This window comes from Harpia harpyja, chromosome 12 (assembly GCF_026419915.1).
Source record: "Harpia harpyja isolate bHarHar1 chromosome 12, bHarHar1 primary haplotype, whole genome shotgun sequence".
Lineage (NCBI taxonomy): Eukaryota > Metazoa > Chordata > Aves > Accipitriformes > Accipitridae > Harpia > Harpia harpyja.
Window position 1 is genome coordinate 32733278 of NC_068951.1, and position 16630 is coordinate 32749907.

General features: G+C 50.4%; 1 protein-coding gene across 5 annotated transcripts in view; it reads right to left on the reverse strand.

The window, feature by feature from the left end:
* The window catches only part of LPP (LIM domain containing preferred translocation partner in lipoma), a 353246-nt gene extending 337276 nt beyond the window's left edge, over window positions 1–15970 (reverse strand). For 2 of the 5 annotated variants that reach the window (XR_008237518.1, XM_052803756.1), the window contains exon 1: window positions 15741–15970. The gene's annotated coding sequence lies outside the window, so the exon portion shown is untranslated. Of the gene's footprint in view, window positions 1–14766; window positions 14898–15350; window positions 15419–15740 lie in introns of those variants that run through there. The other 3 variants (XR_008237519.1, XM_052803757.1, XM_052803760.1) reach the window with 3 other exon arrangements.
* Between the last annotated feature and the right edge of the window lie 660 nt (window positions 15971–16630).

The window sequence follows — 16630 nt, forward strand, 5'->3', positions numbered from 1 at the left end:
AAGAGTACATGCCTATTTGTTTGAAACAATAGTTACAGCGTGTGGGTGCAACATCACACAGAAGGTACGAAACACTTGAGACCAAGAAAGGTCTTTTCAGCCTTCTTCCACCTCGCTGGTGTGATTCACGGGAGCACCTCACAGCGTAACACCACCATCATACCTGTCCTCGCCTACTCCTACCCTACCATACTGAGCTTGTCAGCAGGACTGTTGTCAAGAGCCCTGAAGCCAGCATTTATGTTATCAAGCCAAGTGTTTTTATTTTTTTTACTTGGTGATAGGGAAAAACAGAAAGGAACTGCAGAAGCTTTTGGAGACAAAGATCTCTTCAGGATGTGCCAGCTGATATTTTCAAAGACTGACTTGGCACAGCATCAAGGAAGCCAGCTTCCAACATGTAAGCAAGCAAGACCAGCTCCGTGCCAGCCATCAGCCAGGCTCAAGAAGCATTAGTGACTGCAGTCAGGAAGAAGGAAGGACAGGAGCAAAGACTAATACTGCACCTGTCACAAGAGGTACAGCCACGTGTCTGGTCACCACCCAAGAAGGAAACGCAAAGAACAAAATGAGGGAGGACCTCTGTGAGCAACCGCAACGTCTCAGATCGCAGTGGCCACGTACAAGTCAGCACTCGCCAAGACTGACCACGCAGCGGTGCGTGAGATACCACGCTTGGCCTTCAGCCTAGAAACAGGAGACACACGTGGGAGGCTGCGTGGGCAGAGCTGGCAAGCGAAGACTATGTCCTATCAAGCCTGCGAATCTGCACACTGCACATAGAGGCTCACAGCAGCCTCGCATAAGCCATTCACCCATAGCCACCATATATCTAGTTACAACCCCCAGTAACACATCTGACTTGATCACCAGGCTTTTATCAGCATTCACAGAGACCAGAGAAGGTCAAGAGAGCCATCACCCAGGAACAGAGGACAAGCACAGTGAGCTCAATGGGAACTTGACAGGCCAAGAATGACTGCAGTCACAGAGGACCAAGGAGAGCTCGCTCATGTTGCCCTCTTTTTCTGAGGCTCTCAAAGATGACAAAACCTCTGACCTTTGATTAAACCACGCTACTCTCAGAAGAGGGGGTGGCTTAGGGGCTCAGGGACTCAATAAGAAACTATTTATCTCAAGGTCATGGGTTCATACCCTCTTCAAGTTCTTTTTTCTTAGTCAATTAAAACAGGGGATTCAATCTGCATTAAAAAAACTGTTACTAAGGGCACAGCCAGATACTGCCTCATGAAACAGGCAGACTGAGAAAGTACAGCCCCTTTGCTGTTCCTTGCAAGCCCCACAGGCAAGCACAGCAACTTTGCGAAAGCTCCCTGTGCAAAGTGAACACAAGCGGCTTTTGCACCCAGGGTAGCAAAGCAGAGGATGGGACTGCAGGTGAGCAGGCACGGCTGCCACAGCCAACCTCCAACATCAGGTTCGGCACATCCCCGTAAGGAGACTTCTGCTCATCCCCATACCACTGCTTTGAGAGGAGGTATGCTCAGCTGGTCACCACTGCCCAGATGGCTATTCCTCCTGTACCAGGTTGTGCTCAGAGGCCAAAACCCAACCACGAGTTGGTGGTCATGGTGGGGATAAGTAGCAAGACTAGAGATGCGCTTCTGCCTTTGCACGCACAGAGCAAACAGCATCCACAGGGCTCCAGCCCTTGCTGCCCAGGAGCCCAACCACTTTGGATTGGACATCTTCCAGCCCTCAACCCAGTGATGACATCGGACAGGCCCTCCGATTTGCACTGAAGGAGCACAAACACTTGGGTGGACGCTGAGGACCAGCTGAAGGGAGAAGACCCTCTGTCCTCCTCCTGCTGCAGGCCCAGCCCCAATGGTGACAGAAACGTGACAAACGCAGAGGTTGAGCAAATGGCGAGGACAGAGGACACCTTCCACTACGTCACCAGGCCCAGAACAACGCATGAATCAAGGTTAATGTGTATCTGAAACCAATTACTGATAGAAGCCAAACTATCTAGGAACTCCAGCTGCTGCATTCAGGGTTCCTGGTAGTGAGCACAGACACAGCCAAAACCTGTTGCTGTTGGTTTTTAGCCTATAAAAAAGTCAAGATAAAAATGTCCTCCTGCATGCAGGGTGCACACACTCTCCTCTGTCACCTTTAGTGGCTTCTCACCGAGAAAAAACAACCCCCTCCAAATGCAGCTATTAGGTTTCATAAAATTTTTGCTAACTCGATGCTTTTCCTATATTTACCCTTTGGTCCAAAAGCAGAGAAAGGATTCAAGCACAAACTCCCTGTGCACCAGGATGGAGCTGCTGGCCCTGCCCGGGCCCTCCCATGCATTGTGGCCAGTGCAAGGGTAACATGGCAAAACAGAGGGGTGTGGAAACAAACGGGAAGCAAGCAAGAGTTTTCTTCCATTCACTGAAGATGGTAATCATTTTGGAGAGGACCGCATATCCTTTTGGCTTTTAATTAGTGGCAAACCAAGTCAACTTTGGTTCATATGAGTGAGAAACTATTAGGGGCTATGGATCTGCAGCCAAGGAAAACAAATCTGTACTGGTCCTTCACCCCCAGAATAACTTCTGATTGTCAAGCACAGTTACCAGGGGAATGAATAGCTTCTCCTGCAAGCTCCTCACTCAATTAAACTAATGCAGACAAAAAGGCCAGGCAGCAGCAGCTGGCAGCACAAGGCGAGTCAGATGCACACGCTTGGCGCACACGGAGCAACCGCAGCAGGTTCAGAGTGACAAGGGAGAGGAGGAGCGGCCCAGAGCCTCCATCATCACAGAAGATACCCAAGGCTTCTCCTTGAGATGCTGAATGGCAAAAATTGGCAGGCTCTGTGCCCTGAGGAGACTTCAGGAAGCTTTAACTGAGAAGACAGAAGCACACCCCAGTATCCAGAGCTGTCACCCATATTTAACGGAGACTGATAAAGATCTGAGTGAGGAAACACCTAAGAAAAGTCCTTGATTTATTACTAATCCAGAACTATCCTCTCGCTGCCTCCCCCTTTACTCAGCAGCCTTGTAATTATAACTCTGCCTGAAAAATCAGGACAGCCATCAAGCCAGAACACAAAATAGAGGCCAGGAGAAACGAGTACAATCCTGGGCCCTTCCTGAGCAAGAAAGCCAAGCGTCTAAAGCATCCCAATCATCTTTCAAAGCACCAAGGAAAAAAAAAAATTAGATGCAGCAGGAGCTCATTTTTGTTCCCAGTTGCTCTTTGCAGACCAGCTGTTGGGGCACTAATGATCTATATGAAGAGGATCAATTCCTGTTTCTCCCCCCCTTGTGCAGCTGAATTTCATTAAGAGGATGAATATGGGCCTTGGAGGCTCCAGTGACATATACGGGCCTTCCTTACTCTTCCCTCCTCTATGATGTGCTACAGCTTCATTTTCTCTTTGGAAAGTTAGCCAAATAGCCTTTTTTTTAGGGGAAAGCAAAGCTTCAGGAAGGTTCTGGCCCATGCAACACTGAGCAAACTTCTCCTGATGAAAAAGGCTGCGAGACATTCATTATCCAAGACCTCTGAATACTCTGTACAGGCAAAGTTATTGCAGTGGCGTTCCCTGGTCCTCGGTGTGTTATCTCTGGCAGCTGGCTGGGGCTGCACTTCATGGTGGGATGGAGCAGCCAGGACATGAATCGCAAACTGCAGAGTCCAGAGACAACTCCAGAATAAACTGCTGCTTCAGCAACACACATCTATATAACCTGCTTGACCTCAAAGGCATCATGGAGCTTGCAACTAAATGTTCACACCTGGGGAAAGAGAGGGAGGCAAGCAAAGGATTCAGGCCAGCCAGGAGCATCATGCCTTCACACACCTCTGACAAGGATGTCAGCATGCGGACAAAGGCAGGCAGCAAGCAAAATCCACAGCTCCCTCCTTTCAATTGGATTTTAATGAAGTGTGAGTGTGCAAACATAGAGCTAAAGCCCATTCCCCTCAAAAACCGAAGAAAGTTTTGTCTTTGATTTCAATGGAAACACAGCCTGGCCCTTGCATAGCTGAAGGCAGCACAAGCCACCATGGTCAGACCAGCCCAATGTAGCGGCAGCAGGTGCTCTGCAAAGTTGCTCCCACACAGCCATGAACACGCCCCAGCTTAGACAGGCTCTTCCAGCAGGTGTTATTTGAATCCTGGGCATCTCTCTAGCAAAGTGCAATGATATTTAACTTCCTTGTGGGCTCAGGAGGCTGCCAAACATCTGTTGGGATTAGTTGGTTCATGTTTGTAAAGTGCATACAAATGCTATCGTAAGGAAGGGGCTGACCTATTTATGGATGCGAATGCTGGACCGAGACCCAAACCCACATACTGTATTTGCACATACGGCTGTATCTCCCCTGCCAGATTTTACTGTGTGAAGCTAGGATGGAGGCACGAGGTGTCAACTATAACTTACAGCCCACTTTTGGTCACTGGTAATTTAAGTGAGTCATACCACTCCCCTCCTCCACTTTACCCCATCCAATTGCACAACTGAATTTTGTTAACACAGCCGGGCTAGTGCAGCTCTACCAGGAGCCCCCAAACACCACATGCATTGCCCTTTGCAGGAGAAACCCACCTTCCCTCAAGCCTCCATCCCACTCCCTGGAGCCCCACCAGGGCTGCAGATCACAGAGTCTCAGCCCATGGATCTCCGGCAAGCTCCCAGAGGCCAAGCTGCAGAAGATCAGCCACCCAAATTCCTTGTGGCAAGGGACTTTGCATCAAGTTTCACATTTCTCTTGGGTGCCCCTCCCTCCCACACAGGCCTCTTGTGAGTAAGGGCTGAGGAATGAGACAGCGAGCATGCACAACCCAGAAGCCACAGCGATAAACAGCCGTGAGGGAGATGAACTCCCCAGGAAGGACGGGGAAGAGCCCAAGTAGGTTTCAGATGGAACCGAGCACATTTGTTAAAAGGATTATAGGTGGCAACTGCTTGTGATGGCAGGGCCACAGGAGCCGTACGTTCCTGTGACTCAGAATTGCTTTGCACCAAGTTGCAAGTCCTAGACACACAGCTTTGCTCTGCCAGAAGCTACTGCTCCCCTTTCCTCCGCAGACACATTTCAATACTTATCAGGTCTCCATCTTAGTCACATTCTGCTAACACACACTTTTTACATCCTTTTCATCCTCCCTTATAATCAGTCTTTTTACCCCCAAGCCAATCACTCTGCTCTTCTCTCACCATTCTCTGCTTCCCAGGGCAGGAGCTCCTCAGACCCAGACACTGCTCCATGGGTGCAGCCTGTGCTCTCTGCTCAGGTACACAGGACTTCAACATGCAGTTTGGCAGACTCCCTACTCTCCTTTGGGCAGCGTACAAGTGGCAGGCTCAGCCAAAGATGCTACAGGTCAAATTTAGAGAGATGGACAACACTAGAAAATGTTGCCTATGGGATATGGAAGCAAAAACAAAGAGAAGGATGAACAGGAGCCCAGGAGCATACCAACACAATACCCAGAATTACTCATGTCTTTCCTTAGATGGATAGGCCTTGTCTTGTTCTGGAGATCAAGAGCATCTGGAATTACTTCCATTACACATTACACGCAGAAAATATTCCCATCCTAGCAGGTGCATCTACCAAGACAGCTGGAACAAAATCAGATGATCCAATGTGGGACTGTCTGATAATATAAAGCTAACTTTGTACATCCAGTTCCACCCATGAAATTGGGCACACCCTTAATCAGGTATGAATCAAATCATCCAAGACATAAGAAATTTATCAAGAGCTGTTGCAAAAACATAAAGTTGCTTGTGCCTCACTGCGCTTCACTTTCAAGGGATGAGCAGCTGACACAGGCAGACAGCCGTCCTGAACAGAACAAAGCTGGAGCAGATCACTTTTGCTAGGACTTCTCGCACATGACGGCATGACCCAAGACCTAAAATACCACCTCAAGCATGCAAATGCATGCAGACCAGAGGCTTGGGCTACAGCATTCAGGGAACTCCAGCAGGCAGGGAACCCGAGTGGTGCACGTATGGGTATGACACTCCAGTGAGTGGCCTGACCCCAGACAAGGTGGGGCGCTACCAGCACAGATGATCATTGTAACACACCAGAGCATGAGTCCTCTCTTTTTCACCCCAGGGTACATCACAGCAAGGCAATACACGAGGCAGTGCAAACGCGAGGTGATGCCAACCCATCTGCCCTGCATCCTCAGAGGGATCTGATACCCACCTGTAAAAACAGCGACCACAAAACACTGCCATAAGTTGTGTGCAATGTGTGCAATGAGGAGATGGGAGCTAACTTCATGCAGAATAACTTAGAAGTGAATCCACCCTACAGGGATCTTTGTGCATAGTAAGGCAACAAGCTCTGCTCTCATAGCTCCTTCTCCTCCCGCTCTACAATGCGGTCCTTAAAAACTTCTCCACCGACTTCCCCAGCCTCCACACGCCCTGACTTCACAGCTCTCCCACACAGCAGAGCAAAACACGCCATGCCAAGCCATGGAAGGAGGTGCACAGGCACTCTGTAAGCTGCCATCCTTTCACCCAGACACTTTGAGTACCTGGGTGGGCAGAGTGCCTTGGAAAGACACTCTCATTTACATTGTTTTAAGTTCACCTGCTGCTCTGGCCTCATTCCCAAATCTCATATGCAGAGGGAGACACTCAAAGAGGGATTACATGCCAAGAACGCCGCACTCATCCCTGCAGCAATGCAGAGGTCCAAGGCGTTATTCCTAACTTCCAAAATATGCTCGTGCCTCACAGTTCGTCACTTAATGCCACTGTTAGAGGCTTGCAACTTGTCTGCTTCGCTCACAGTATGATCTCCTGCACTGTACAAGGCTGAGTCTTCATTGCAGTGAGGCTACGGCCATTCTGCATGCTACAGCGCTGTTTCAGAAGAAAAGAAGCCAGACATCTCCCCAGGTAACTTTAACCCTTTTGCCCATCGTTTCTGCCCCATCTGTCTGCCTTGGAAGCAAATTAGGATTCGGGTATAGGACAGTGCTTAAACACTTGCTTATCTTTAGGCACACAAGTAGCTGCAGAGAGTTCAGCTGGATTACTCATACACTTGAATTTCAGACTTACTATGCAGAAGGTTCACCAAGCGCTCCTTAAATGGCAAAGATGCAATGCCATGTTTTCCAAGCTTGGCTCTGTGCATCCCAAGGAACCCGAGAAAGGAATGGATTCTCTGAATAAGCACCAAAGTGAACTGTGCTAGGAAGTCATAACTTTCATACTCCTGAAAAATAGCCTGCAGGATCAGAAGTAATGGAGAACCACCACAGCTTTAAAGGAAGCTTAAACTACCCTAAAAAATGGCAGTCTTACTGTACACAGGAAAACAAGCCACTGAGGAAGCATCCAGAGGATGATGTGAAGTCTCCTTTACCCTTATTCTACTCATTGAAATATGTTTTTATACATAAATACCAGCTGGACCTTAACCATTTTTGTGGCTCATTTCTGGACCTCCCCACCACCACGTTTCAGATTCAACAGCATTAAGCTGCCGCAGTTTCTAAATGCCAGAGGCAAAGACTAGCTTCCACACTAAGCTAGGCATTTCAATACCCTCGCAAGATAAGTATGGGCCTTGCCCCCCAGTCAAGGATGATGATGATAATGCATAAGAGGCAGGTAAAAGCGGAAAAGATGGGGGAGATGGACTGTAAAGATAGGCATAACTGCAATAAGCAGTTCAGAGTAATCTCCAGAGCTGGGTAGAAAGGATGCTAACTTCAGTCTGTAATTACAAACAATTCTTTTCAACCATTTCTATGTTTGACTATCAGTTATGACTGCAAACTAAAGAGAAAAACCCTGGTCTAACTCGCTTTTTTCTCCTGGATTTCAGTGTCAGGGATGACACAAGACTCCCAACCTCACTCCTCCAAGCCTCAGTGTTCCATCAGTAAAATGGCAAGAATAATTTTCCTTCATCTTGGGAAGGCACTGCAGAAACAGTCCCTCCAACTTGCAAAGCACTCCAATGAAAGAGCAAAGAGCACTCCAGAAAAGCACAAAAGGAAATTAATAATTCTGCATTCAGTCCCAAATTTGAACAGTATGTAGTAAATACGGCTTGGGGCCACACATTGCACAAAAAGAAAACAAACTGAATAGCTGCTCATTAAGCATCACCTTCCACTCTGGGCACAAAGAGTAGGTGCTCTGGCAATTAAGTGGCTACATCATAATACCTGCTTGCAGGGGAGGCCAAATTAAGGTTTCATCAGTGACCTTCATTCTGGCATTTCATACCTTCGGAGCACTTGGACTTCACAACATTAACACCATTCTTTTAACCAATTTCACTGCTTATAAGTAACTACAGGACTGCCACATGCCTGCCACAATCACTATCTGTTTCTCTTGGGAAATCCAGATTAAAGGCTTGTCCTGGCCACAGTTAATAGCTTGAGGTATCTCTCAAGATTTGCTCAAACCCATGAAAAGCAAATCAAGTCTCTACCTCAAGCGATGAGGTATATTAAATTCAAGCCATCTGATCTCCTTCAGGGCTGAGCTGAAACAGGAACACCGCTGACACCCAGGCAAGTGAGGCAGAGGAGATGCAGCAGCTGGAGTTACAACCACTTATCAGCTGCTAATCCAATCACTCTCCAACCCAGTCACTGCGTGCACGCTGTCTGGGAGATTCCTTGCTTTCATTCAAGCTTGCCTCATTAAGTGGAGTAATTCAAGTCTGTTAAGGTGAGGTAATAAACTGCTGAAACAGAGAGAGCTCCTTAGGGTACATACACACAGCACATCGAAGATCCACATGCATGTTACTGAGATATAAACCACTGCAGTTGGTGTACAATGAACACAGCAACTGCAGCAGGGCTGCCTGCAAGTCACCTGTGAATCACCCCAAGTTTCTCTTCCCAAAAAGAAGACCTCACCAACCTGAGTTTCATGCAGCCAGCCACACTGCTGCAAAAGCCTTAGAGGAGATATTTTAAATTTGCTCTGTTATACTTAGCTAAAGTTTGGAGCTAGACTGCTTTTACCCCATTGTGCAGTGCATCCCTACCCACCCCACTGGGCTCCACAGCCCCTTCCTTCAAGGTCTGCGGTACGATCTGTCAGCCTCCTCCATCCACAACAAAGCAGCTGAGTCCTGGTTCCTCAGCAGCATTAGGACCCCCAGCTGCACGGCCCTGGCAGAGGCTCTCCAGCTGGAGGAGAGAGCAGGAGCAGAGGGCAAAGAGGAGACGACTGCAGCTCCCCACAATGAGATCCATTGGCCTAATAAAGGGGGGACAGGTTACAAATTGATGTATAAACAAGACCTGACTCTGTAATTCAGAGCTAACAGGGTAGTTTACTGAATGTTAATTAAATCCTCAGTGCCTGTTACCAACTGTGGAGATCAACTTATTTTTAAATTAAATAAGCAATAAATGCTTAGATGAAGTTCTATTAAATTTCACCCAGTGAATGAAGTATGTGGGGCTTTTAATAGACATTAAACAAGATAGTTATGGCAAGTTAGTTGATATTTTATTACCTAAAGATAATGGCCATATTAAATCTCAACTAACTATTCCACTGGCAGCACAATCATCCGAGACTTGGCTGAAGTTTGCCTGCCTTGAAGCATCACTGGGCAGCAGTAGCAGGGGGAGGAAGGCAGCCAAGTGCTGAATGGCACCTACTTAAAGGATGCTCAAGTGCATAAACCCACTTAGGCACAAAACGGGATCCCTCCCAGCCACATCTGGAAACCCCAAAGAGGGCTGATGGGCTATCACGCAGAAACAAGCTGGCGTAAACCAGAGACCCTCAAGCATTCCAACCCCCCCAAACCAAATAAAGCAATTTATGGGGTTACTGAGGAATCACTGTATTACAAGGTTCCCTTATGGCATCACGGGCCACAGAAAACATTCTCCCTAACAGCCTGCAATGCTCAAAAGCTGGTATCTTTTTCTAAGAAAAGGTTATCAACAGCCCACAACTCCACCGATGTTTGTTTTCCTTTCCTGAGCATATTGCAATAGCTTGGGAGTGCTTGAGTGATTCACACGTGTGTCACTGTCACCCACAGATCCCAACAACAGATACTGACAGTCTAAAATGACAGAGACTTGCTGACAGCAACTTAAAAATGATCATTTTCATGCCAGCTCTTGCGCTTGCTCAGAACATGATCGAAACCAGCTCTTTGAGATGAAAGCAGAATCTCCACCGAGGTGTCTCTACCGGTAACCTTAATCACAACGATTAAGTGTGGGTAGTGGGTTTTTTTTTCAGGCCTGGATTGGAAACATCACGAGCCCTACCTGCCCTGCTGTGCCCAGAAGCAGGAGGAACGGAAAGAGCCGAACCCTGCACCCTGCTAACCCCTTCTTGGGCAGGCACAAGCTCTCAAAAAGCTTTTAAACTTTGTGGGGTTTTTCTGGTCTGTGGTTTTCGGTTTGATTTGTTGTTTTCTTTTCTCTGTTTGTTTCTATTTTTACAAAACAAAAAGCTCCCTAAATTAAAAAGAGGAAAACACAGAGCTCTTCAGACTTTACCGAAGCTCTCCTCCAGCATCCCAATGCACGTGTGAAAGCCAACACCTTCCCTCCAATCCCTCCTCTGGAACTATTGTTCATAAAGTTACTTCAAGTCCTATATTTTCCTACATATAACCCACAGTCTTTAAAGGTATTGTTCCTTGTGACTCCGGCCCTCAGATAACCCACATCCTTAGATAAGCTATGGTTTCCGTCTCCGCCGCTCCTGCCCGCTTTTGAAGCGTGGCTACAGTTCCAGTAAGCTCTCTAGTTTTTAGCAGAATTAGCCTGCTGTGAGAGCAAAGGGAAAGGATGAAGCTACCAGGGTAAGACAGAGCTGCAGAGGACCGAAAGCAGGCAAGAGCATCGCTGTCTCACTCACGCGTGCACATAGCAAACACGCATGCTGAATCCCAGACTTCTGGTGGGTCACCTAGACTTGGTATTCATCTTGCTTCCCTGAAGGCTTCTCTCCATCGAAAAAATAACGTACCTAAAAAGCATAGATGTACCTAAAGGAAATGCACATTTCTTCGTCATCTCAATGCCATCTTTAAAACATCTCCATGCATCCACTGGGACTTCCCCCTACCTGAAGGGATTACCAGAGCTACCACAGACTGCACCGGGAAGAGCATCGATGACCAGCCAGAGGTGAAACCCAGCATGGTCCGGGGCCAGCCGAAGCAGAGGGTGGGGGTGCTGCCCAGAGCCACATCAGGGCCAGAAGAGTTTATTAGGAGAAAGGCAGAGCTGTGTAGGTCAGGCTTTCAGATGCTTGACAAGGAACAAAATGCCACCAAGGATGCATTGTTCGCACAACCGTGAAGGAATAGAGAAACCACTGCGGGCACCCTGAGGGTATATGTTTCCACAGACGCACGGAAACTGTCTTCTTGCAAACAATTTGTCATCCACCCAAGCTACTGCTTTTCTCCAGCTACAGTCAGCAAGAGATGTTTCAGAGAAACCTGTGCCAAACGGTCTCTTCTTTCCAATCAGATGTTTACAAGAGCCATCACCATTAGGTGGTATAAATCTGAATGTACCTGACGTTCATACAACCATCCCATCTCCTTTCCATGCTTGGCTAAATTCTTGTCCTCAGCAACGTTCTGCATGATGAATGCCACCATTTAGTTACACGGAAAAGTACTTAATTTTGTTAATTTTGAATCAGCCACTTTCACCTTGGCTTGCACTGGTACAAAGGCACAGAGACCCCCTTTCCACTGCACTCACTGTTTCTGTGACAACTTTCTTACATGTATCCTTTACAGAGGAGCAATCCCAAACTACTGGTCAAACTCCCTCAGGTTTTCCAGCTCCCCACCATTTTTACTATCCCTCTCCAAAACTGCATACACCAGGCTTCACTGGTCATAAGGGAGTCACTTAAGTTTTATAGTCAGGCATTATACAGACAAACACAAGCAGCGATTTTAACAAACAAGGCAACAGTCAGGCTTTGAAATTAAGTGAGCGGTGTCTCCACTCTGACCATGAACTCCCACACTGCAATTCGTACTACGAGTTATAATTAAAAATACATACTGATCATATGATATATTTAAAAGCACTCCAGCTCCACTGAGACTGTAGCTGACACTATTAGGTGCCTTGCAAAAATCATTAGTCCAGGCCTGGAGCTTCACCCCTGAACATCCTAGAGAAACAAGGGATACACATCCGAATCTGCACTTTCATTATCTGAAAGCTTGAATTACACTGCACCAGTTCCTGATTCTGGTAAGGCAGAGCCCATTATCTCTCACTAACACAGCACAGCTGAAGACAATATTCAGAGCAATGCAACTTGGAGATGTGATGTCCTCTGCGAGTTTCCATGAGACAAGGCATCTAAACCACACAGGAACCTGGGATTTTCTGTACCTAACCATGACTGCCGGGATACGGGATCTGAAATCCACTCCTGGACCACCAGTCTATAAGCAGGTTTTTGCTGGTTTGCCCTGGTTTCACAAGAGCACATCACAGACTATCATTCAACACTTTTACCCTCTAAACCTGGGTGACTGCTCATCCAAACAGTGACTAACAGAAGAGGACAGGACCCACAGAGCTGGAGCCGAGATGGGCACGCTCACCAGCATCCTGCCCTGACACCTGGGCCGATCTCCGAGCATGCTCCAAAGGTGAAAATCTCACCTTGGTGCAACAGGAATTGGAGCTTCTCTCCCAGCTCAGTACCAGGCCCTCTGCCCAGCCAACCACACCAGGCCATCGGGACTTGCACAACAGAGACAGCTATGCAATGACAAAGCTGTAATCCTCACCGACCCAGGCACCGTGCACTGTGGAGACTGCACAACAGCAATTCATAGCTGTTTGGGGCTGTACCTACAGAAGTTTCCATGAGACACAGTCTCAGCTGCATTTTCCTGGATGCGTCCTCCGTTTCCACCCAGGAGTTTGCCCAAGCAGCGTACAAGGGCCACATATCCCTGACTGGAACTTCTGGACAGCAGGACCGCTGGCAACACAGGACACGTGCACGGCCAACATGCCCACGGCCTCCACACAATGCACAACACTCTAGGGCTAACTTTTGGAAAGAGGGCGTTAAAAATCACTCAAGTGCCCTCTCTGTGCATAAGGAGCACATTTTCACAGTCCAACAGACTCATTGCACATTGCCTACCTGCTACCAGGCACCTCTCTCCAGGCAAGAGACCCCCAAAAAGCCTACAGTGACCTTCGGCAACCCACGCGCTCCTAACAGGCCCTCCAACCACAGGGCTGGGAGAAGAGCCTACAAGGACCAGAAGACATCTGGTGGCAGGAGAGCCCCCAGCACCATAACTGATGAGGACTTTGCGCCACCACTGTCCTGGACCAGGTTCCCCCACCTTGGTAGCTTTTCCCAACAACAGCCAACACAAGCAGACTCAGGTGGGGGGGGGGGAACAAACAAACCCTGAAAAAAACAATTAAAGGAAAACTATATATGAAACTCAACAATTAGAGGGCAGCAGGGCTGAAGGCCCCATTAGCAGCACCAGCATCCTGCTGGAGCTGCAGGCAGGATTAGACACAGGTAGGAGCTCGCTGCCAGGTGGCCCTATGGCCACCACCCACACCGTCACCTGCTGACAGCCCATCCCGTATGGAAAAAACCTCCAACAAAGGCTAAACAACTGAAAGAGGGGAATAAAAGAGCTAATAAATTGAGGAGTGACAGGATGAAAGGTCATGGGGTGGGTGGGGGGAAACAGAGTAGGCCAATGGGCAGAGAGAAGTTTTCAATAGTAAATCTTTATCCTGAGATGGAAATATTTCCTGAGGAAAATCCCATATTCCAGAGCACTATTTAGCCTTGCCTGGGCCAGTCCTACTGCAGCAAGGGTGGGTATAACCAGAAAGTCCCTCGCATGCCCAAACTGCGCTGCTACATAGCGGGCTGGGCTACACACAGGACTGCAACCAACATTTTCCAGCGTGAACGCAGCTGCGTTGTTCACATACAGACGAAACGCTGTGTCCTGTTCCCTGGCTCCATCTGTTCCTCTGCCTTCCTAATATCCTGTATCTGTAATTACTTGGTGAGCCAGCACCTGCTGTATCACCCAGGTCCTAGACATCGAGGGACTCCCCACTCTCTCGGATCTTGCCCCAGAAATCATCCCTGGAAAGTATAAGCACAAACTCTACAGGTGAATGAGTCCCAGGAAGCAAAGAAATCCTCAAATCTAGAGTATTTCCAAAAACCCAACACTTCCACGCGAAACCTTGTATTTCACATGGGTCAGAACCACTTTGTGCGCAGGGGCCAAGGTGTTGTGGATGTGCAGGAAGACACATCGGCAAGCTTGATGGTTCTTGCAAGCTCTTAAAACTTTTGTGTACCAATTGCCTAGCAAGGCAGAAAGACACCAAACAGGAACCCAACCCAAAAACCAAACAACTGGGCCAAAAAGCCAACTCATGCAGGCATAGAAAAACACCAAACAAAAAATAATAATCAAGACAAAGCAAGAGAATCCAACGCTCACTTGTTTCACCAACGGGGCCAAACTGCACCTCGAGGTACAGTAGCCAGAACAATTATGGCATGAGTTTCACCATCAACACCTCCTACTCAGGAGTACTGCCTTCTCCCCAGCACAGCCCCAGGGCGTGGAGAGTGCTCCTGAACAATGGCAGGAATAAGATTTTGCCTGTTCAAAAGGGGAGGGCAAGAGAAGGGGGAGGAAAAAAAAATTATATTAAAAAAAAAGCCGAGGGTGACGTAAGGCTGTGGGAAACTTTTACGTCCTTACCTGCTGGGGAAGGGTGGGCCTCCCCTGGCGTATAAAAGGCTGCCAGGGCTTTACTCAACTTGTTATTTACTACCGAGTCCCAGCCAAGGGGTCGGCCGGCGCAAGGTGCGGCGGCGGGGCAGCGCTGCAGCCGCCGCGGGGGCGGAGGCGGCCCCCGCCCGGGCCAGGTGCACCTGCGGCCGCCAGCACCGCGCCGCCGAGCCCCGGCCGCCCGGGCTGGGGGGGGGGGGGGGGGAAACGGGACCCCGGCCCACGGGCAGCCCCCGCCCGCCGCGGAGCGGGGGGAGGCGTGCAGCCGGGCCGCTGAAGTACCGGGGAAGTTGCTCCCTGCCCCACACCCGAGAGCTGCCCCCGCCCCACGGCCGAGCTCGCACCGCGCCGGGCCGGGCCGGGCCGGGCCGGGCCGTCCCCCCACCAGCGGCCGCGGCGCCCCGGGCGGAGGGAGGAGCCATGCGCGGCCCCCCCCGGCCGGCCGGCAGCGCTCCCCGCCCCGGCCGGGGGCTCCAGCTGTTGCACAGCTGCCTCGGCGGGCGAGGGTTGGGGGGGGGTAGAGGAAGGGGGCAAGTTATTATCTGCAACAATACCTCGGGGGGAGGAGGCAGCGGAGGCGAGCGCGGCGGCGGCGGCGGCGGGAGGAGGCGGCGGGGGGAGGCGGGGCCGGGGGCGGGGCCGGGGCCGCGGCCGGGGCCCGGGACCGCCCCGCCGCGCCCGCCCCTCGGCCCCGCCGCCGGCCCCTTCCGCCCGCCGGCCCCTTCCGCGCTTCGAGCCGCTGCCCCGTCGCGTCCCTCGGGCACCCCCACCCCGCATCCCCCCGGCATCCCCCCCCCCGGCCAGCCCCTCCCGCATCCCTCCCTCGGCTCCTGCCAGCCCCTCCCGCGCCCCTTCGCATCCCCCCGGCCGCGGCGCTCCCGCCTCCTGCATCCCTCCCTCCGGCCCCTCCGCTCTCCCCCCCCCCCCCCCCACGCGACCCTTACCTCCCCTCGGGCGGAGGAAGGGGGGTGGGGGGCGTCGGCAGCCCCGAGCTCGGCGGGACGCCCCCGAAACAAAAAGCGAAAGCGGCGGCCGCTGCCTCCCACCCCGCCGGGCTGCTGCGCTCTGCCCGGGGCTGACGTCAAGGGCCCAAATTCCTGCCTTTCCCTGCAGGCAGATTTGTCCATGTAAGGGCTGGGGCCGGGGCCGGGGCCGGGGCGGCCGCATGGCGGGAGGGGGCTGCGCTGCGCGCACGGCGGGGGGGGGCGGCAGCTACCGGCACCTCGGGGAGGGGCGACGGGGCTGCGGGCAGCCCCGACCCCGCAAGCATCCCCCCCCCTGCCCTGTAACCCGGGGGGGTTAGGCCCAGAAACGCGCACCGTGGCGCGCAGCGTTCAACTTTTCGCAAGAGGAGTTTTGTCCAGGGCTCCCTGTGATTTTGGGGGACGCTTTTCCAACCGACTTTTCCTCAGTTCTGCCCGGAGCGGGGCGCATAAAAAAGGTGGGGGGAGGGAAAAGGTGCTCAGAGCTACAAAGGAGCTGCCGGCGCAGAGATTCAAAACAAAACCTGTCGAGCATACTAAGGAGCGGGGGAAGGGAAGCTGTTCTCTGATCGCTTTCTGTTGATTGTTTTGTGGCTATTTATAAGGACTGCAATTAAAATAATTCGGATTTTGAGTGTGATTGTTTTTATGATGGAATGTTACCCTTTAAGTAGTGTTGGGTATCTGCATTTGCCCTGAAGAGAAGGAGAAGACAGAAGGGTTACATTGCATTCAGGCTGCGGAGGGGAGAGTTGCCAAGCCTTACTCATTTGGAAAGAGATTTCTGGATGAGTTTTTAAGCACTTTAAATATATTTCATTTTGACAGTAAAGGGCTCTGCTGTGCGCTTT